Below are 24,424 nucleotides of genomic sequence, written 5' to 3' on the forward strand. Positions count from 1 at the left end.
TCTGGTAATTGCTCCTTCCCCTCATCTTTTCAAATCTAAGGTAATTGTTCCACTGTTTCTTGCCTCAGAGTTCTCTACAATCCTGTTGGTTCTCTATATTGTAACTGCACTGTTGTAAGTAGTTCCTTCCTCAAAGATCCCAATGTGGAATTAGAAGATTCCACAATGTGTGGAGTTAGAATTTCACATTAGAATCAGAGTAGATATTTCATCTGTTTCCTGCTGACTGATACATTCTTCCTCTCCAGTGGATTCATCGCATCAACATATAAGCACACGCAAGTATCCAAGATTCACAGATCATTAATTTTTTCCCGATATCTAGTTTTTTCTAGTCTATACTCTAAATTACTTCCTAGATCTTGTCATCAATTAGAATTACTCCATTTCTGAAATCTTAAACTACAGTTTAAATTGTACAATGTCTGAGTACAATCTTCTTATCAATGTGTGTTTTTAATTGCATCAAAGTCACTAAGCCCCTTGATTCTTCTTCAACTTCACCCCAATTTCTCAGCTTCCTCTAGTTTTTATTTCCTTCTCTAGGCAGCCTAAAAACAAAGCCCCATCTTTTCAATCTTTCTCTTGCTTAACACTCTCAATTCCATTCTTCCTCATTCTTCTATATACCCACCTGGCAAAATCCCAATCCTGGTGAACCCAACTACCAACCTTCTCTAACCTATACCTGATACTGATAAAGGCAGACCAGACATTTGTACAAATCGGTATCACTATTGTTTTAAGAGCTCCAACCTTACCTCCGATCCTTCTAGTTGGCCCTAGTCGACATATTCTCCCTTTCCCCTAACAATACAGTTTCAAACCTTCTTCTTGAACTGAAAGGAGGGGTCTACATTTGTCATTTTACCTTTCTCACCTCTTTTCTCACCTTAATTCACTCCAATATCTTTTGGTCTCATGCTGTTCACTGAAGTTGCTTTTGTCACAGTTAGCAATAAATTCTTAATTTCTCAAAATAACTGAATTTTCAGCCTTTGCCTTATGTGGCCTCTCAAGGGCATTTGACACTGTTGTCTGTTTTCTTCTCAAAACTCTTCATTTCTTGCATTCCAGGATAATATTATTTTCTCAGCTCCACTTATCTCTTAAATATTAGTATTTTCCAGGGTTCCATCATTTTCCCTCCTCTTATCTTGTCATTGAATGATCTTGCCATTTAGCCCTCTGCTCATCTTATCTAGGTGTTCTCATTCACTGCCAGTGGTCACTAGCATGAACAACCTATACACCTATCATTGCTAAGTCTAGGGGCCAAATTTTGCTCCAAAGTTCTAAAGTAATATATCCAATTGCTGGCCAGGTGTGGTGGCTCACACCTGTAATTCCAGCACTTTGGGAGGCCTAGGTCAAACAATCACTTGAGCCCCTGAGTGCGAGATAGGACTGCTCAACACAGCAAGACAGTGTCTCAACAAAAAGTAAATTTAAAAAATTAGCCAGTTGTTATGGCACATGCCTGTAGTCTGAGCTACTTCACTTGAGTCTGGGAGATGGAGGCTACAGTGGGCCACAATGGCACTCCAGCCTGGGCAACAGAGCAAGATTCTGTCTCAAAAAATATATACGTATATATATTTATATTATATATACACATGTCTGTGTTGTGTGTGTGCACATGTATGTATATATAATTGCTAATCCTTTTGGCTGTATGTCTGACCAATACCCACAACTCAATATGTTCCAAATTAAATAATTAATATTATCCATTCCACACTCTGCCCAAATCCTTCTCCTTTATTGAATAGCACCTGTGATATGTGAAATATATATTTGGTCTTCAGCCTATTTCCTGGCATACAACTCCTAAAATCCTTAGAAACTCTACATTGACATCTTTTTGCACAGTAATGATTGACCAATGGCTGGCAGTCCCTAGATAGCTTCTGTTTGGGGGCTGGTCACCAGAAAGACCAAGCCACAATTAGAGGATTAGGACTTTCAGCCTAACCCTCTAACTGGGAGAGGGGAGAGAGGCTGAATGCAAAGTTGATCACCAATGGCCAATGGTTTAATAAATCATGCCTATGTAATGAAGCCTTCATAAAATCCCTGGAGGACTAAGTTTGGGAGCTTCCAGATAGCTGAACACATGGAAGTTCCTGGAGGGTTGCACACCCATGGAGGGCATGGAAGTTGTGCACCCTTTCCCTCACACCTCCTGGTATGCATAGCTTCATCTGTATCTGTATTCATCTAGTCTCACATTGCTATAAAGAACTGCTTAAGACTGGGTAATTTATAAAGAAAAGAGGTGGGTCGCTTCCAAGATGGCCAAATAGGAAAAGCTCCAGTCTACAGCTCCCAGTGAGATTGACACAGAAGATGGGTGATTTCTGCATTTCTAACTGAGGTACCTGGTTCATATCACTGGGACTGGTTGGACAGTGGGTGCAGCCCATGGAGGGTGAGCCAAAGCAGGGCGGGGTGTTGCCTCACCTGGGAAGTGCAAGGGGTTGGAGGATTTCCCTTCCCTAGCCAAGGGAAGCAATGAGTGGACTGTACCTGAAGGAACAGTACACTTCTGCCCAAATACTGTGCTTTTCCCATGGTCTTTGAAACTGGCAGACCAGGAGATGCCCTCCCATGCCTGTCTTGGTGGGTCCCATGCCCACGGAGTCTTGCTAGCTGCCAGTGCAGCAGTCTGAGATCAACCTGGGACACTGCAGCTTGGCAGGGGGAGGGGCGTCTGCCATTGCTGAGGCTTGAGTAGGTGGTTCTATGCTCACAGTGTAAATAAAGCAGCAGGGAAGCTCAAACTGGGAGGAGCCCACCACAGCTCAGCAAGTCCTACTGCCTCTCTAGATTCCATGTCTGGGGGCAGGGCATATCTGAACAAAAGGCAGCAGACAGCTTCTGCAGACTTAAACGTCCCTGCCTGACAGTTCTGAAGAGAGCAGTGGTTCTCCCAGCATGGCATTTGAGCTCCGATAACAGACAGACTGCCTTGTCAAGTGGGTCCCTGGAGACACCTCCCAGTAGGGACCAACAGACACTTCATACAGGCAGGTGCCACTCTGGGATGAAGCTTCATGAGGAAGGATCAGGCAGCAATATTTGCTGATCTGCAGCCTCCGCTGGTGATACCCAGGCAAACAGAGTCTGCAGTGGACCTCCAGCAAACTCCAACAGACCTGCAGCTGAGGGGCCTGTCTGTTAGAAGGAAAACTAACAAACAGAAAGGAACAGCATCAACATCAGCAAAAAGAACATCCATACCAAAACTGCATCTGTAGGTCACTAAAATCAAAGACCAAAGGTAGATAAAACCACAAAGATAGGGAGAAACCAGAGCAGAAAGGCTGAAAATTCTGAAAACCAGAACGACTCTTCTCCTCCAAAGGAACACCACTCCTTGCTAGCAAGGGAACAAAACTGGACAGAGAATGAGTTTGACGAGTTGACAGAAGTAGGCTTCAGAAGGTCGGTAATAACAAATTTCTCCAAGCTAAAGGACCATGTTCTAACCCACTGCAAGAAAGCCAAAAACCTTGAGAAAAGGTTAGATGAATGGCTAACTAGAATAACTAGTGTAGAGAAGAGCTTAAATGACCCGATGGAGCTGAAAACCACAGTACGAGAACTTCGTGAAGCATACACAATCTTCAATAGCTGATTGATCAAGCAGAAGAAAGGATATCAGTGATTGAAGATCAAATTAATGAAATAGAGTGAGAAGACAAGATTAGAGAAAAAAGAGTGAAAAGAAATGAACAAAGCCTCCAAGAAATATGGGACTATATGAAAAGACCAAATCTACGTTTGATGGATGTACCTGAAAGTGACAGGGAAAATTGAACCAAGCTGGAAAACACTCTTCAGGATATTATCCAGGAGAACTTCGCCAACCTAGCAAGGCAGGCCAACATTCAAATTCAAGAAATACAGAGAACACCGCAAAGATACTCCTCAAGAAGAGCAACCCCAAGAAACATAATTGTCAGATTCACCAAGGTTGAAATGAAGGAAAAAATGTTAAGGGCAGCCAAAGAGAAAGGTCAGGTTACCCACAATGGGAAGCCCATCACACTAACAGTGGATCTCTCTGCAGAAACCCTACATGCCAGAAGAGAGTGGGGACCAATATTCAACATTCTTAAAGAAAAGAATTTTAAACCCAGAATTTCATATCCAGCCAAATTAAGCTTCATAAGTGAAGGAGAAAAAATATACTTTACAGACAAGCAAATTCTGAGAGATTTTATGACCACCAGGCCTGCCTTACAAGAGCTCCTGAAGGAAGCATTAAACATGGAAAGGAACAACCGATACCAGCCACTGCAAAACGTGCCAAATTGTAAAGACCACTGAAGTTATGAAGAAAGTGCATCAATTAACAGGCAAAATAACCAGCTAGCATCATAATGACAGGATCAAATTCACATATAACAGTATTAACCTTAAATGTAAATGGGCTAAATACCCCAATTAAAACACACAGACTAGCAAGTTGGATAAAAAGTCAAGACTCATCAGTGTGCTGTATTCAGGAGACCCATCTCATGTGCAAAGACACACATAGTCTCAAAATAAAGAGATGGAGGAACTATTGATTGGAATAGTTTCAGAAGGAATGGTACGAACTCCCCTTTGTAAAGGGTATTCAATCAGGAAAAGAGGAAGCAAATGAAAAGAAAAAAAAAAAAAAAAAAAAAAGGCAGGGGTTGCAATCCCGGTCTCTGATAAAACAGACTTTAAACCAACAAAGATCAAAAGAGACAAAGAAGGCCATTACATAATGGCAAAGGGATCAATTCAACAAGAAGAGCTAACTATCCTAAATATATATGCACCCAATACAGGAGCATCCAGATTCATAAAGCAAGTTCTTAGAGACCTACAAAGAGACTTAGACTTCCACACAATAATAATGGGGAACTTTAACACCTCACTGTCAATATTAGACAGATCAATGAGACAGAAAATTAACAAGGATATCCAGGACTTGAACTAAGCTCTGGACTAAGTGGACCTAACAGACATCTACAGGACTCTTCATCCCAAATCAACAGAACATACATTCTTCTCAGCACCACATCACACTTATTCTAAAATTGACCACATAATTGGAAGTAAAACACTCCTCAGCAAATGTAAAAGAACAGAAATCACAACAAACTGTCTCTCAGACCACAGTGCAATCAAATTAGAATTCAGGATTCAGAAACTCACTCAAAACCACACAACCACATGGAAACTCAACAACCTGCTCCTGAATGACTACTGGGCAAGTGATGAAATGAAGGCAGAAATAAAGATGTTCTTTGAAACCAATGAGAACAAAGACACAACGTACCAGAATCTCTGGGACACATTTAAAGCAGTGTGTAGAGGGAAATTTATAGCACTAAATGCCCACAAGAGAAAGAGAAATGATGTTATGACACCATAACATCACGATTAAAAGAACTAGAAAAATAAGAGCAAAAAAATTCAAAAGCTAGCAGAAGACAAGAAATAACAAAGATCAGAGCAGGACTGAAGGAGATAGAGACACACAAAAAAAAACCCTTGAAAAAAATCAATGAATCCAGGAGCTCGTTTTTTGAAAAGATCAACACAATAGGTAGACCATTAGCAAGACTAATGAAGAAGAAAAGAAGGAAGAATAAAATAAATGCAATAAAAAATGATAAAGGGGACATCACCACTGATCCCACAGAAATACAAACTATCATCAGAGAATACTATAAACACCTGAATAGACCAATAACAGGTTCTGAAATTGAGGCAATAATTAATAGCCTGCCAACCAAAAAAGGTCCAGGACCAGACAGATTCAGAGCTGAATTCTACCAGAGGTACAAAGAGGAGCTGGTACCATTCCTTCTGAAACTATTCCAATCAATAGAAAAAGAGGGAATCCTCCCTAAATCTTTTTATGAGGCCAGCATCATCCTGATACCAAAGCCTGGCAGAGACACAATAACAAAAAAAAGAGAATTTTAGGTCAATATTCCTGATGAACATTGACGTGAAAATCCTCAATGAAATACTGGCAAACCAAATCCAGCAGCACATCAAAAAGTTTATCCACCACAATTAAGTTGGCTTCATCTCTGGGATGCAAGGCTGGTTCAACATATGCAAATCAATAAACATAATCCATTACATAAGGAGAACCAACAACAAAAACCACATGATTATCTCAACAGATGCAGAAAAGGCCTTCTACAAAATTCAACAGCCTTTCATGCTGAAAACTCTCAATAAACTAGGTATTGATGGAACATATCTCAAAATAATGAGTTATTTATTATAGACCCACAGCCAATATCATACTGAATGGGCAAAAACCAGAAGCATTCCCTTTGAAAACCAACAGCAGACAAGGATGCCCCCTTTCACCACTCCTATTCAACATAGTATTGGAAGTTCTGGCCAGGGCACTCAGGCAGGAGAAAGAAATAAAGGGTATTCAATTAGGAAAAGAGGAAGTCAAATTGTCTCTGTTTGTAGATGACATGATTGTACACTTAGAAAACCCCATCATCTCAGCCCAAAATCTCCTTAAGCTGATAAGCAACTTCAGCAAAGTCTCAGGATACAAAATCAATGTGCAAAAATGATAAGCATTCCTATACACCAGGAAGAGACAGAGAGCCAAATCATGAGTGAACTCCCATTCACAATTACTACAAAGAGAATAAAATACCTAGGAATCCAACTTACAAGGGATGTGAAGGACCTCTTCAAGGAGAACTACAAACCACGGCTCAACAGAATGAAGAGGACACAAACAAATGCAAGAACATTCCATACTCATGGATAGGAAGAATCAATATTGTGAAAATGGCCATACCGCCCAAGGTAATTTATAGATTTAATACTATCCCCATCAAGCTGCCAGTGTCTTTCTTCACATAATTGGAAAAACTACTTTAAATTTCATATGGAAACAAAAAAGAACCTGCTTAGCCAAGACAATCCTAAGCCAAAAGAACAAAGCTGGAGGCATCACACTACCTGACTTCAAACTATACTACAAGGTTACAGTAACCAAAACAGCATGGTACTGGTACCAAAACAGAGATATAGACCAATGGAACAGAACAGAGGCCTCAGAAATAACATCACACATCTACAACCATCTGATCTTTGACAAACCTGACAAACACAAGCAATGAGGAAAGGATTCTCTATTTAATAAATGGTGCTGGGAAAACTGGCTAGCCATATGTAGAAAGCTAAAACTGGATCCCTTCCTTACACCTTATACAAAAATTAACTCAAGATGGATTAAAGACTTAAATGTAATACCTAAAACCATAAAAACTCTAGAAGAAAACCTAGGCTATATCATTCAGGACATAGGCATGGACAAGGACTTCATGACTAAAGCACCAAAAGCAATGGCAACGAAAGCCAAAATAGACAAATGGGATTTAATTAAACTAAAGAGCATCTGCACAGCAAAAGAAACTACCATCAGAGCAGATAGGCAGCCTACAGAATGGGAGAAAATTCTTGCAATCTACCCATCTGACAGAGGGCTAATATCCAGAATCTACAAGAAACAAACAAACGACCCCATCAAAAAGTGGGCAAAGGATATGAAGAGACACTTCTCAAAAAAAGACATTTATGCAGTCAACATACATATGAAAAAATGCTTATCTTCTCTGGTCGTCAGAGAAATGCAAATCAAAACCACAGTGAGATACCATCTCACGCCAGTTAGAAAGGGGATCATTAAAAAGTCAGGAAACAACAGATGTGGGAGAGGATGTGGAGAAATAGGAATGCTTTTACACTCTTGGTGGGAGTGTAAATTAGTTCAACCATTGTGGAAGACAGTGTGGATCAATGATCTAGAACTAGAAATACCATTTGACCCAGGGATCCCATTACTGGGTATATAACCAAAGGATTATAAATCATGCTACTATAAAGACACATGTACACGTATGTTTATTGCAGGACTATTCACAATAGCAAAGACTTGGAACCAACCCAAATGTCCATCAATAATAGACTGGACAAAGAAAATGTGGCACATATACACCATGGAATACTATGCAGCCATAAAAAAGGATGAGTGTATGTCCTTTGCAGGGACATGGATGAAGCTGGAAACCATCATTCTGAGCAAACTATCATAAGGACAGAAAACCAAACATCGCATGTTCTCATGCATAAATGTGAGTTGAACAATGAGAACACGTGGACACAGGCAGGAGAACATCACAAACCAGGGCCTGTTGTGGGGTGGGGTGCTAGGGGAGGGATAGCATTAAGAGAAATACCTAATGTAAATGATGAGTTGATGTGTGCTGCAAACCAACATGGCATATGTATACCTGTGTAACAAACCTGCAACTTGTGCACATGTACCTTAGAACTTAAAGTATAATAATAATAATAATAGTAAAAAAGGTTTAATTGACTCACATTTCCAGATGGCTGAGGAGGCCTCAGGAAACTTACAATCATGGTAGCAGCCAAAAGCGAAGCAAATAACTTCTTCATACGGTGGCAGGAATGACCCAGCTAGAAAGAGCAGGGAAAACTGCCTTATAAAACCATCAGATCTCATGAGAATTTACTCACTATCATGAGAATACAATGCGGGAAACCACCCCCATGATCCAATCATCTCCCTCCCTCAACATGTGGGGATTACAATTCCAGATGAGATTTGGGTGGGGCCACAGAGCCAAACCATAACAGTATTCTTTGTAATCTCCTTTATAATAAACCAGTAAACGAAAGTGTTTACCTGAGTTCTGGGAGCCACTCCAGCAAATTAATCAAACTCAAAGAGGGTAGTGGAAACCTCAACTTGAGCCAGTCAATCAGAAGTTCCAGAGGCCTGGACTTGTGACTGTTGTCTGATGGGTGTGGCAGGATGTCCTGGGGACTGAGCCCTTAACCTGTGGGATCTAATGCTATCTCCAGGTTGATAGTGTTGGAATTGAATTGGAGGGCACCCAGGGATTGTGATTGTTGTATGAGAGCAGAGGAAAATTCAGTTTTGTTTTTCCACATTTACCACATCATATTCCACTTTCTCAGTCACTGGAACCCAACTTTTGAGATCATCTTTGACTCCTAACGTACCAATTCATTTGATCACCAAAGACCTTGTTTATTCTATTTCCTTCTTAATTTTTCTGAAATCTATTCATCCTCTCTGTTTCTTCTGACCTCACTTTTTAAATTTATTTATTTTTGAGACAGGGTCTCACTCTGTCGCCCAGGCTGGAGTGCGGTGCATGATCTCAACTCACTGCAGTTTCAACCTTCCAGTGTCAGGTGATCCTCCCACTTCAGCCTCTCGAGTAGCTGGGACTACAGGTGTGCATCACCACGCCTGGCTAATTTTTGTATTTTTTATAGAGATAGGGTTTCACCATGTTGCCCAGGCTGGTCTTGAACTCCTGGTCTCAAGTGATCCTCCTGCCTTCGCATCCCAAAGTGCTGCGATTATAGGCATGAGCCACCATGCTCAGACTAAATTTTTTCTTATTTTCAATCCTTAGTATATGTTATGGGTTGAATATTTGTGCCTTTCCCAAATTTATATGTTGAAGCCCTAAACCCCTAATGTGACTGTTTTTTTAGGCCATAATTATAGTTAAATGAGGTCATAAGAGTGGGGCTGGTAGGATTGGTGGCCTTATAAAAAGAAGAAGAAATCTTTCTCTGCCATGTGAGGGCACAGCAAGAAGGCAGCCATCTGCAAGCCAGGAAAAGGACCCTCAACAGACCCTGACCATGCTGGCACCCTAATGTAAGACTTCCAGCCCTCATAACTGTGAAGAAGTAAATTTCTATTCTAAGCTACTCAGTCCATAATATTTTGTTAGCGTAGCCCATGCTGACTAAGGCAGTGTATTACTTGCTGTCTCCTAGAACAAGTCACGTTCTTTCAAACTATTTTGTCTCTGTGTCCTCGCCTTTCCACCAACTGCTCACTGGGGCTTGGCTGTAGTTTTTTTGTTTTTTTTTTTCAGAATCTTTTTCTGTCGTCGGGCCGGAGTGTAGTGGTGCAATCTTAGCTCACTGCAACCTCCGTCTCCGGGGTTCAAGTGATTCTCCTGCCTCAGCCGCTGAAGTAGCTGGGATTACAGGCACACGCCACCACGCCCAGCTAATTTTTGTATTTTTAGCAGAGACTGGGTTTCTCCGTGTTGGCCAGGATGGTCTCCATCTCCTGACCTTGTGATCCACCCGCCTTGGCCTCCCAAAATGCTGGGATTACAGACAAATGTACTTCTTTTTCTCTGCACCAGTACGTTCCCTCTCCTTCTTCATCTGCAAACACTCACTCATCTTTTAGGAATCAACTTATGACTCACTTCCTCCAGAATGCCTTCTTTGACTCTTCCAGGCTGATATTCTTCCTCCATATATCCATAGCTTCCTGAGCTTAACTTTATTACAGCTCTTATCATGCTCTAGTATAATTCCCTATTAACGAATTTGTCTCTCGCACTAGCTTGCGAGACCTTTGAGACTGGGACTGTATTTTTTTTAACCTGTATCTGCAGGAGTGAACACAGCACTCAACTCATTGTTGATGCTCAACGTGTATTTGTGGAATGAATGACTGAAACTCATGACTGCCTCGTTCCGTACTCAATCTACAGTTAACAAAACACACTGTCCAACTCTATTCATCGCCTTTTGACACAGCTGGTTGTGAATATGCGACTCTCACTCATGAAATTATGAACAGCTGGAAGACAATCATTTTTATGTTTTGTTTTTGTATCAGCCATGACACCTCACTCTGTGCCTTGTACATGTTATGTAGACAATAATTTTTTTGTTAAAGAAATAAGTACAGTTGACAAAAAAGCTAATGTACTCTAAACCTTCATTAACAGATGTTCAGTGTAAAAAGACTGTTTGTACTCCTAATGACTCTTACGTGGATCAGATCACATCTGAAGTATTGTGTTCAATGCTGGGCAACAACCAAAAATTCCTTCCTTCAACAAATGTTTATGGAGTGCCTAGTCTATGTCACTACCTTTCTTCTGTGCCCAAGGCTTAGAAATCAAAGAAACTTGGGTTTTGACACTTAAACTATGTGTACCAGACAGGATTGGCTAGATTTTGTTACAGAAATGAGCAATCTCGAACTATCAGTGGCTTACCACCTCCTAGTTTTGTTTCTCATTCATGCTTTATGTCTATCATGGGCTGAATGCGACTTTACTCCACACAGTCTTCACTCCAGGACCCAATCTTCTTCCATCTGGAGCACTGCTGATTTCACAGCAGACAGAAGGCATAGCCAACCATGCATTGGCTCTTAAAACTTCTGTCCAGAAGTAACACACACCATTTCTGCTCACATTTCATTGGCCAAACAGTGCTATGACCATGCCTGGATTCACACAAAGAGGGGCAGAGGGGCAAATAGGGTGAACAGTAATATAATCAACTATACTATGTGACCTAACCTGTTCAAGTCCCCATTTTATCATTTGTAAAATGATAATAATAATCTCTGCAATGAAGACTGAGGTAAGGATGCAAACTAACGTATATAAAGTGTTTGGCACGTTGTAATCTGTCAGGAAATTGTAGCTATTTCAATTTAAATTCTATTTAAAAGTTTAAAAATTCTGATATTCAGCATAAGAAATTACTATAAGTAAAGCTCTCTAAGCACTTAACAGTCAAGTAAATTAGTTCTCCCTTCCTTTGAATTTTTTCTCTGAAAGCCCACTTAAACTGTCTGATTTATGTTTCCAGCCCTGGTTTGATGTTTTTTTCCCATTTCTACCTTTCACCTTTTTGCCAGAATCAACATAACCTATGAAGAAATTGATTGGGTGAAAATTCTGTGATTTATTATTCATTTTTTTCATGTTCAAGATCTGTTTTTCAAACAACTAAGCAACTGAGTACAAGACCATTTTTCACACTTTATTGCATCACTAGAAACTAGCTCTATTCACCATCCAGAAAATTTCTGGGTACCAATAAGGATGTTTGGAAATGGGACTGGGACTTTATGTTATAATTTTATAGTATCCACTGATTTTCTAAATTTATGGCTACATTTTAGCAGTGTTTATTTTTAAATGCACCTTATTTGTTTGTTAAACTTCATACCATTTTCCACCAAATTATGCAAGAGCAAAGGGCATGATGGTATGACTTAACATACAGAGTTACACAGATCCTGGTAATATTGCTTCCAGATTCATCCACTGAAAACTGAGTGCAATAATAACTTACTGCTTTTTCATTACTCTCCCTGGAATGACTAAAAGAGATTCTAGATGCAGAGTTGAACATTCTTTCCATGAGATAATCGATTCTAGTTTTTTTAACTACTTGGTAACCATTCGAGGTATCAAATATGACTTTCTAAAAAATAATTATGCAATTGGGGGCATTTTAAAATAAGTCTTTGAAATCTATTGTATACCTCATTTGAAGTGAGGGACAGGAGTGGTGCTTGGGAGTCACGTGGGTAGCACCTTCCAAGACTTTTCTAAACCACTCAGCAGCCCTGTGAGCCACGTGTGCATGGCAACCAGGTTTTCCCTCAGCAATGTCATCTCATGCAGAATATCCTTAGTGACTCTGCAGTGTTTAGAAGATAGAAAGCAATGGTACCCAGGTGGCCATTCAAACTAATGGCTGGCTACTTGCTACAAAAACAGAGAGCCACCCTGTTTATAAACTCATTAAAATATACTCAATAACAATAAAAAATCTTACAGAGTTGGAGTTGGCAGTTTAGAATAATGCGTTTATGTATTTTTTTTTTCTTAAGGTTAAAAAAAGGTTGCTGACTGTTGGTCTATGTCTTTACTAATCTTTATAACTTGGTATTTATCTATAAAGATCTAAATACTAGGGCCAAGACTGTCGAGAGAGTAGGAGGGAAAGACATCCTTCCTTACTAACAAAGGGAGAAACACTAATTTGAACTAGACTTCAGTTATTTAGATTCACTCAGATCTAAAGTCCTCATTTTTGCCTGCAGACAAACCACATAGTGAGGGGAATCAATCAGCTTAGGCATAGCCCATTCTTAGTCCTTCTTCTGCAGTATGAAGCAGTCCATAGCTCTCTAAGCTGCCAGGCTTACCCTCTCATCATCCAGAAGAAAACCTCAGGGCTGTGGACCTCTAGGCAGAAGAGAAGAGGGTTAGAGGCCCTGACAGATACTATGGAACTCTCAAATCTCATTCCCTCCTTTTTTACTTATCTTCCATTTTTACTATTCACTGGCAAAAATACACTTCGACCATGTGCTGTGGCTCATGTCTGTAATCCCAGCACTTTCAGAGGCCTAGATAAGAGGATTGCTTGAGGCCAGGAGTTTGAGACCAGTTTGGGCAACATGGCAAAACCCTCTCTCTACAAAAAATACAAACATTAGCTGGGCTTGGTGACATGCACCTTTAGTCCTAGCTGCCTGGGAGGCTGAGGTGGGAGGATCACTTGAGCCCAGGAGGTCAAAGTTGCAGTAAGCCAAATTGCACCACTGCACTCTGGCCTGGGTGACAGAGGGAGACTTCGTCTCAAAAATAAATAAATAAATAAATAAATAATAAAGCACTATCATGTAAACCAGTGGTCCCCAAACTATTGGATTACAGAACCACCATGGAACTTTTTTGAAAAAAGACAAGGTTGTGGGCTCCAGCCCAGACTTACAAGGTCAGATTCTGGGTGATAGGGCCCAGGAATCTATGTTTTTAAAAAAGTTCCTTTGTGATTCTGATTGTCTGCCAACTTCAAGGACTATGGAGAGAATTTCCAGCTGTGGGCTGCCTTGATTTCTGCCCTTGATAAAAGGGCTCAACCTATATAGTTTGAGTCATTTTGGCAATTAGAGAGATCTGGTCAGAACTGTAGCTCTCCCCACCACCCCTCTGCACTGCCCCGTCACACCTACAGCATGCTATGGTAGATGCTGAGGAGTGCAAACAAAGAATGTCCCGTGCAGGAGTCTCAGTGATTGCATGTCCATCGTAATGACAGTCCTAAACTATCACATCCCCAAGGGAAACAAATATTCCCCAGCAATGCTGTCAAAACTGCACTTATTACTCAGAATTGAATTTCACCCACCCTGGCTGCACTCTGTCCTACTGTTTACACTTTATAGCATTTGCCCAACTTCGTGTAACTGCTCTCTAATTGATTTTATCCAGAACCCCATTTTCCTTAAGTGCTTGTAAGCAGTACCTAGTGGGGGAGAAGTCTGTGTGCACATAATTCAAATTCTAGTCACCAGTGATAACGCTATTATGTGTGATTGCAATTCTCTAAATTCTTTCAGCTTATTTCCTGCCACCAGAGTAACGAATGCTTTGATATGTTCCTGAGTTTCTGTGATGCTCTGCCATGAAGTCCTGTAACTCATCTCACTGACGGTGTTGATATCAGGGTTAACTTTAAGTGCTGGGCTGTTCCCAGCAAAAGAAGCCTCTAGCGCACATCCCTGCCTTGTGCTTGCCCAGCAAGTTATGATAGCACAAGGGCCTTAATTCATTCCCTATCATACTGTCATGTTTAGCAAACACAGAGACTTAGTGCAATCTTAGAAAATTATGAATCTTTGTTTTAGAAAGGGAGTTTACATGTTTATATACCTGTATCAATGTGAGTATTTTACAAACGCATATGTGTGAATACAGGTATATGTCTATAGGAGTGTGTGTGATACTAAGGTGCATGTATACACCAACATACCTTAAGATGCAAATATTCCACTGCTTTTTGTGTCTCAAAGAGCAACATTTTGACCATTTCTTTTTTTTTTTTTTTTTTTTGAGACGGAGTCTCACTCTGTCGCCCAGGCTGGAGTTCAGTGGCCGGATCTCAGCTCACTACAAGCTCCGCCTCCCGGGTTCATGGCATTCTCCTGCCTCAGCCTCCGGAGTAGCTGGGACTACAGGCGCCCACCACCTTGCCCGGCTAGTTTTTTGTATTTTTTAGTAGAGACGGGGTTTCACCGTGTTAGCCAGGATGTCTCGATCTCCTGACCTCGTGATCCACCCGTCTCAGCCTCCCAAAGTGCGTTATGACCATTTCTATATCTAATAATCACAGTTGTCACTTGTGGAGATATAATTAGCTCTTGAAAGGGTTGAAATGGTTCTGTGCCACTGGAAGTGATTATTCACCATTGGGAAGTGACTCCTAGAAATTCAAGATTGATGGCAGAGGTGGCACAAGAGAATAGAAGGGAGGATGTCAGTCTTCTCTGCTTACACCACCATTATTCCATTTGTGAGGTCATTTGACAACTCCATCCCATCCTCTTAGTTATGTGGACCATGTAATAGTTTGAGAATTGAGTTGTAATTTGCAGAAAAGAACCAGGGTAAGCTCCGGGCATTACACCATAAATCCTGACCACAGCCAGCTATTACACATCAGACATCAAATTTCCCTTGTGCACTCACCATTCCTGGCCTTCGCTACAATTTGGCTTTCATCCATGTATTCATTTATACAGCCATGCATTTCATTTCATTCAATAAATTATTATTTCATTCAATAAATTATTGTGCACTTTCTACATGTGGTACTGTTCTTTACTGTGTTCTGCCAGGATCACTCTTCTCCTCCTTTAGAAATTCTATTCATCTGTCCGTCTCTTCTAGTTAGACCTAATTTTTCCTCCTCCTTCCATCTCTTAGCACTTGTGCATTCTGGTAGATTTTTAAAATTTTAATTTATTTTTACTGCATTTTGTTTGATAATTAGTTTTTTGGTCTGGCTTTCTTCTCCTGCCGAAGAGGAGCTCTTGGAGGACAGGAAGATGGTCTGCAGCATTGTGTCTCCCACCCACCCTGGCACTGCCTTTTGCAGGTAACCTTTCACTGGAAAAGTCTCTTGAATTGAAAAGTGAGTGAACTGTTAAGGAACCTGGAGAGGAATATGGAAAGGTTGGAGGCTTCCAGGAATCTCACTTGTGTCCTCTAGTTAATCTCTCCCACGTGCATATAACCTAGCCATCATGAGTGTGGTAGACTCATGGAATTCACCATTAAGAAGTAAAGAATTTAATTCCCCTGAATTGTACACTTATAAGTGGTTAAATGTAAATATTATGTTATGTATATTTTATCACAGGAAAAAACAAGTACAGAAATATTTTGCTCTGGAGTTGGGGAAATAAAAAACTAAAAGAACAAACAACTTGCAGGCACTAGCAGGAAGGGAGGCTGTTTCAGGAAGATGCTGTTAAAAAAAAAAAAAGTTGGAACCAGATTAGGGAAACCCTTGGCCCAAAAGAGCAACGCACATCAAAGCCCCAACAGAATGAATAGAAAGACTTTGAGGAAAAAACTCAAGGCATAGTGAAAATCCAAGACATACCCCTAAAGGCGTTACTCAGGGCACTGGAGCAGGAATGGGGGTAGAGGTGGGGCCCAAGGATAAACAGAGAAATTTAGGCTAGAGAAGAGAGTCTATGAATATACTTATTTCGTGAATCACAGAACAATGAAGCATCAGTATGCATTCAACCAACATGGGCCAAAGGCCTACTCAGGCCACTTTTAGCCATAGAAGAAAAGATGCAGTCACTTCTTCATGGAGCTCCATTCTACTTGAAAAGGTAAAAAGATAAATTAGTGATTTTGATATGATCTGAAAAGCATTGTAACAGAAATTGTGTGTTAAATGTGATGGAACATACTGGAAGGAGAAATTAGTGCCACCTTTTGGGAGTCAGGAAGAAACCTCATAGAGGAGATGACATGTAAATCTGCTCTTGGAAGTAGAAACTTGTCAGAGAAGTCAGAGAAGAGAGGCAGGGCATTCCAGGCAGAGGGTCTAGCACAGACAAAGGGGCATGGAATCGCACAGCAAGTAAAGCATTGCTTCATACTATAAGCAGCTGTCCACTAATCTGCACAGAAATACTAATGCTGTTGGAGATTAACCATCTGGAGGACCTTCACAGCTGCTTTTTGGGAACCACTGTGTTAATGGACAAAAGGAAACCATGAGAAGTATTATAGTGAATCTAGCCAAAAGGATCAAAGAAGCTAGAAAGTAGGACACTGTCGTCTGACACCTAGATGAATGTTAGCCAGATTAATAACAAGTTTTTAGTCACTACTTTGATTCCTTGCAAGTGTAAATTGATCAATACCAGGTTATTCTCCTATGCATCAGATGTAAGTACTTTTCCTAATGATCACTGAAATCACATTTGTGCATTTCTCTAAACCAAAGGAGGAACAGGAGTTATACTAGGGGAGAAGCCCTAATGCTTGGAGCTGTTAAACATTTGCTTGTATTTATTGACAGTCGGGTTGAAAACCCATCTTTCCAGGCTGGCATGCATACTTAGTAATTAAAGCGGGATTTTATAGGGCGTGAAATATTTTAATGTGAATGTATCCTGAGGGACCTCAGCAGAGAGTCTGGTTTAATAAATTTAATAACTAATTAAGACATCCTCAACTTCAACCTCCATTAGGTTAATTTTTTAATGAGTCTCAGAATGTCTCTCAAGTCATTTCTTCCCTAGATGTGGTAAGAAACACACATGCATGCATGTGCACCAGCTGTAGATTTTAATCTTTGACTTGCCAGGTACTAACTGTGTAACCTTGGTAAAATCACCGAGTGTCTCTGGGTTATTCTTTCCTTCTCCATAAAAAACATGTTTAAATGAATCTCATTTCATGAATCTCAAACAGTCTGATGGCTTTGTGCAAGTAGTAGAATTAGAATTGGGTATGTTATCAGTATGCAGAAACATTCCTTGAAAGAGTTTTTTAAAGTTAAAATTAAAATTTAATAATAATTTTTTTTTTCTAGAGAAAGGGTCTTGTTCTGTTGCCTAGGTTGGAATGCAGCGCCATTATCATAGCCCACTATAATCTCCAACTCCTAGGCTGAAATTATCTCTATGCGTCAGCCTCCTGGGTGGCTAGGACTACAACTGTGTGCCACCACACTTAGCTTTTTAAAATTTTTATTTTTGTAGAGATAGGGTTTTGCTATGTTGTCCAGGCTGGTCTCAAACTCATGGCCTCAAGCACTTCTCCAACCTCGGCCTCCCAAAGCTCTGGAATTACAGCCATGAGCCACTGCACCCAACCTACTTGAAAGGTTTTATTAACTGGCCAATATACCAACAAAATGTGTAGATAATCCAAAGCCACTGAGATTTGTCTCTTTTTCAAAAACTACTTAGCCCCTTTGCTTCTAAGGGCTTGAATTGTTTTTCCCTTCAGTAGCTATACCTTGGAGGACCCATCAGAAAGTGATGGAGACTATCTCTCACCAATCTGCCTCCCTCCAATAAAGATCTTAGACTTAGGGAAAAGCAAATCACTAGCCTATTCTTCTTCCTTTCTTTCTTCCCATCACTGTGTCAGACCAATCCCATCATGGAAAATTTACTTTGATGGAGAAGGAGGAGGGAATTGCAGAGAAAGGGAAAGAGGAAAATTAAAATATTAACTTCTTCGTATGCTAAAATAGAATGGTCTTCCTCATTCCGAGGCAGACTTGGGTAGTATAATCCTCTATTTTTTTTTCTCTTCCACACTAATGGTGAGTCTGATCTACCTACAAAATAATTGGTACTTTCAAAAAATAACTTTTATAATATATTTAAAATACTCTTTACATATACTTTTTATAATATATTTAAAATGGTAAAAATAGGCATTTGCTTTTACCTTGAGCAGTGATATGGAAGGGAACATGATCTGAGGGAAAATAAAGTCTGAACAGTCTCATTCAGTACAGCCAAATGTTGATCATCCAAATCCATGACAAATCTGCCTTTCAGTTTCTTTGTGACATTACTCCCTCCCTCTGCATATTTAACTCATCTTTAAGAATGAGAAGTTGGCCTACTGTCCAGTTTCCTAGGAACAAGATCTTCCGAGAATGGCAACACTATTTTATTTAAAGTTCATTTGAATTCCCAGCATTTTAGAGAATCCATATTCAAACGTTAGAATAAAAATACATTCCGAAGTAAGATGAAAAAGTGCACTCCGCTCCAGAGCCAATGTACTATTTGGGAAAGTTCCTTTGGGTCGAAACTGGTTAGAAGCAGGCCTGTTTTCCTTTGCAGTGTTCATAAAGGCCTCAGTAACAATCTGGGGGTCATAGCTATGGGGAGTTACACCCATAGGCTGGAGAGTGCGAAGACACTTAAGTCATATTTGTTAGGTAAAGTAAGCCGGCCCTTTGCAATGCCCAGGAGCCGGGTGACACATTTTATAAAAAAGAAATTAAGGAACATACAGGATGAGAACTTTTTCCAATATGCTAGTAATAGGAACTACAGTGAATGGAGAATTGGGACACAGGACGTTTTTTTGTTTTGTTTTGTTTTTGAGACAGGATCTGGCTCTGTCACCCAGGCTGGAGTGCAGTGGCAACATCATAGCTCACTGTAGCCTCAAACTCCTGGGCTCAGGCAATCTTCCCACCTCAGCCTCCTGAGTAGCTGGGACTACAGACACACGCCCCAATGCCCACTAATTTTTGTATTTTTTTGTAGAGATGGGCTTTTGCCATGTTGCCCAGGCTGGCTCAAACTCCTGGACTAAAGTGGTCCGCCTGCCTCGGCCTCCCAAAGTGCTGTGATTACAGGCAGGTGATTACAGGTGTGAACCACCACGCCCAGCTTGAGACTCAGGACTTTCTAATACTTCTATCTTTTAAAAAAAAAAAAATCTTAAAAACCAGCTCTGTGTGTGAACAATAATAGCTTAATATCCTTTGGTATCTCTATGAGAGTGCCCCATCAGACCATCTTATTCATATCTCTGCAGTCTAACAAGATGCTCCCCTATCCTATGCTCTGAAGTTAAGCAATAACTTAATATCCAGATGGCTTCCAAAACTTTTTTTTTTTTTTTGAGACAGAGTCTCACTCTGTCACTTAGGTTGGAGTAGAGAGGTGTGATTTCAGCTCACTGCAACCTCTGCCTCCCAGGTTTAAAAGATTCTCATGCCTCATCTTCCCAAGTAGCTGAGATTACAAGCATGCACCACCATACCCAGCTAATTTTTGTATTTTTTAGTAGAGACGGGTTTTGCCATATTGGCTAGGCTGGTCTCGAACTCCTGGCCTCAAGTAATCTGCCCGCCTCATCCTCTCAAACTGTTAGGATTACAGGCATGAGCCGCCTATCCCGGCCCCAAAACTTTTTTTTTAAGGTTGAAAACCCTCCTGCTAATCTTGTAGCTCTGTTTCTACCCAAATGCCCTGATTTGTGATAGAAGTTGAGAATTCTAGGTCTTTGGAGTAACAAAAAACCCCAAACCCAAAAATTGACCTAATTTTTAAAGCATAATCAGGAAATAGGAAACTTTCTACCACTCCAACATACCTTTTCTTCCTCGTTGCTTTCTAACACACTCTCTCGTATGTTTCTTTTTCTTTCTTTCTTTTTTAACCCTTTTCCTTCCTTTGCTTATGACATTTGCCAACTGGAACTCAGTAACCCTACTGGACACTAGTTTAAACCAATGCTGGGGCTAAGAAGACTGCCAAGCAGCACCCATCCTGAACCTGAAGGCATGAAGAATTCTCCTGTGTTTTGCTAGGCTCGATTTATACACAGCTACTGCTCTTTTACTGTGTAAAGCATGCCTGAATTAAGCATACAGGCATCATCCATCCAAGATTCACATTTTTGTTCTGTTACCTAACAAAGAGGAACTCCTGACCATTCTTCAACATATTAGGGCAACAAAGTTTACTCCCACACATCAGCCTATCAAACCATTGTCCTTACATGGTAGTGATGGGAAGGTAGAAATCATGGTAAACATCCCTAAAACCATTTCAATTTTCCCTTCCTTCTTAGTAAGATGTTTGTAAATGTAGCCATGGCAATAAACAGTTGGCTGGAAAGGTTAAATGCATCTTTAGAAATCCTTCCGGCCAGCAGTTTCCAAACATGGTTCATGCACACCAGACATACTTGTGGAGCTTGTTTAAAAGTTGGCTTCTCACCCACTTAACAAGTACTTTCTAAATCGCTAGGCTCAGAGTTCTAGAATGCTATTCAAGTAAGTAGTTCATAGACAGCCAGGTTTCAGAAGCCCTGGTAGATTAATCCAGGCTTACCCACTTGCTCTAAATGCCACTCTTTGGGTGAGTAGATGACAACTGAGTTTGAGCACTATGGCCTCTTAGAGAAGGTCAGGATTCAAGGCGAAGCTAGAGAAACCAAGACCCTTCAAAACAAACTGGTGATTTCTTTGAACAGATCTCCAGGTGACATTGGCAGACCCTGGTTCATGAGACTACAAAGGGCCTGAGCTTGAAGCCCATGGAGACTGGACAGCTAGCTGAAGCCATGCTCCAGCTGTTGTTGTTTAAATAACCTTTGCTCCTGGAGAGTGGAGCTGGGTGGTGGGAGCAGAGAGTTGGCAAAGGACCATTGGCCTGTTCTGCCAGAGGCTTCCTAATTGCCCAGGCTAGGTTTGTTGCCCTTTTGCTGTGTTTTCTTGGTATCCCAATCCCTGCCCCATCAAATAGCATTTATCACAGTGTATGGAAATAATAACTCTCTAATTACTTGTCTTTTTTCCACATTAGACTCCATTAAGGTCTCTGTGACCACCATATTGCCAACATCCCAGCAATAAGCACTCAGCTGGTATTTGCCGAATGAATAAGTTTTGTAGCTTAGTTAGATTCAACTTGGTTAGAATTTTCTCTGTAGGATTTAAAATACATTTACTTTGAAAGCAACTCATGTGCTTTGCGATTTAAAACACAGTCCCACCTAAGAACAAGAAACATTCACAGTGATTAGGCCCACTAACCAAATCTAGCTGGCCTGTTTTTGTAAATTAAGCCTTACTGGAACACAATCATGCTCATTCATTTATGTTATCATTGATAGCTTCTATCACAATACGACAACAAAGTTGGTAGTTGCAATGAAGACCCAGAGACTGTAAGACCTGCACAGCTGAAAATATTACATCTGGTTTTTTACAGAAGGGTTTACCAACTCCTGCCCTAGAATCACGTGGACTTGACTGTGTGACACGTTGGGCACGTTGCTTAGCTTCTCTAAATCTTGGTTTTCTTATTTGGATAGTGGGCATAATAATGGCATCCTGTCTTACAGGGTTCTTTTTAGGAATAAATAGGATAATCTCTATAAACCTGCCCATAGTGTTCAGTAATTATTAACTGTTATTTTTACAGCTTTAAAAAATTTGCCTACATTCTTTCTTGTCTCTCTTTTTTTTTAATGCTACTGCTCATCTGCTCTTCAAATTTTTAATCAAAATAAAGCCAGAGCATTCCCTAGCCTTAATGGAGGCACTGACATTTGAAAGAACTTAGGGTTCAATCAGGTTTTGGTGACTATTCAGTTTCTTAGGAAAAAAAAGACTAAAAACTTCTCTAGTTCTATTAAAAAAACCAAGGCAAGATCTTTTAGATGTTTAATAAACATGCTGTGATATGAGATGTTTGTTTTGCACAAGTTTCAGTCATAATAGACAGAAGTAGGACTTGACTTCTTACACATTTATCCCCTAATTGTGTATCTATCTTACATATTATTTCAATTGCCTCTGAAACCAAAAAGCCACAGCAGTTCTATTAAATTTCTTTGAAAAATGCAGAGGGTGGAGTAGTGTGGGAGGAAACACTGAAAATATCAAATGGTTTTTTGTATCAAGAAAGTTCTGAGTGATAAATAAGAGACCAAGCCAAGAATTTCCAAGGGATCTTTTACTTAACTTGCAACTTTGATTGCTGGAAAGCTTACTGATCACTTTTGTTAAAATAAATTGCTTAAGCCCTTTAATCAGAAAAACATCCTGCAGAGTAGCTCATGCAAAGGAGGAGAGCATTCTGACTCATTTAATATTTTATTTACTTATTTCTCATTCTGATCATGGAGCTTAAATGAAATTACAGTTTACCCTTTAGTATTCAGGATTTCCAAAATCTTGGCATTAATCAAGACTCTGTCTTACAGGAATGGACAGCAGTAGGCAACTCCTACTTTCACTCCTTCAAGCACTCATATATCCATCTGAGGAGTTACCTGCTTGGTCACAGTGTCCAACTGACCATAGCAACAGGTATTTACAGTGTTCGTTAATGTACAAATCTATTCTCCAAAAGTTACACTGCAGTCTGGATTTGTATAATTGGGACATTTACATGTTGAGTTAGAATCTATCTACATTGAAGATATTTTTTTCTGGAATTTTACCTTCAACTCCAAGAAATAAGGTCACTCTGCTCTGGGTCATTTTGTGTCCTCCAAGAAGCAGTCCCCAAAAAGGAATTAGACACGCATGAGATTTACTGGGGGACAAAGCCCATGAAGGATATAGGGGCAAGGGAGCAGGTAGGAAAAGCCTTCAGACTGTGACGCAGGTCTGACCTCCATGGAAGGAGAGAAGGGGAAGGAGAATTGTGAAGAAGGAACCTCAGACTGCAATGCAACTCGCCGCAAGTCTCAGCCAGGCCAGTAGAGAGTTTCAGAGCTGAGATTATTCATCAGAGGAATGTCATGTTAGCCATAAATGACCCAGCTGTAGTACTTCCCATTTCAATCATTGGCTTGGACCAGCCTAGGTAGACTGTGACCTTGAATGAATGCTTGGATGTATTCAAAGATGCAGCAGCTGGAGGCTGTTGGCTGCCTACCTCCTTGCACCTGGTTCTCTAGAAGGGAGATCCGAGCAATACACTTTCATGGTCACCACAGTCTAGCCTTTACCTCACAGATCCCCTTCTCCACACAAGTTCAAGGAGCAGCTCCACCATAGTTCCCATAGTCCTCTCTTCCTGAAAAGAATCTTAGAAAAAGGAGGTTAGTGGGACAAACTATAATCCCATCTCTGCAGTTAGTCTTTTTAAAATTTATTTATTATACTTTAAGTTCTAGGGTACATGTGCACAATGTGCAGGTTTGTTACATATGTATACATGTGCCATGGTGGTGTGCTGCACCCATCAAGTCGTCAGCACCCATCAACTCATCATTTACATCAGGTATAACTCCCAATGCAATCCTTCCCCCCTCCTCCCTCCCCACAATAGGCCCCAGTGTGTGATGTTCCCCTTCCCGTGTCCAAGTGATCTCATTGTTCAGTTCCCACCTATGAGTAAGAACATGCAGTGTTTGGTTTTCTGTTCTTGTGATACTTTGCTGAGAATGATGGTTTCCAGCTGCATCCATGTCCCTACAAAGGACACGAACTCATCCTTTTTTATGGCTGCATAGTATTCCATGGTATATATGTGCCCCATTTTCTTAATCCAGTCTGTCACTGATGGACATTTGGGTTGATTCCAAGTCTTTGCTATTGTGAATAGTGCCGCAATAAACATACGTGTCTGCAGTTAGTCTTAGAACCAAAGTGGCACTCACCCTCTCCTTCCTCTACTATCCAGGCTAAGTCTCCCTTACCCTCAACCTTTACTTCAACAGGTGTTGGT

This window comes from Chlorocebus sabaeus, chromosome 20 (genome assembly GCF_047675955.1).
Source record: "Chlorocebus sabaeus isolate Y175 chromosome 20, mChlSab1.0.hap1, whole genome shotgun sequence".
Taxonomy (NCBI): Eukaryota; Metazoa; Chordata; class Mammalia; order Primates; family Cercopithecidae; genus Chlorocebus; species Chlorocebus sabaeus.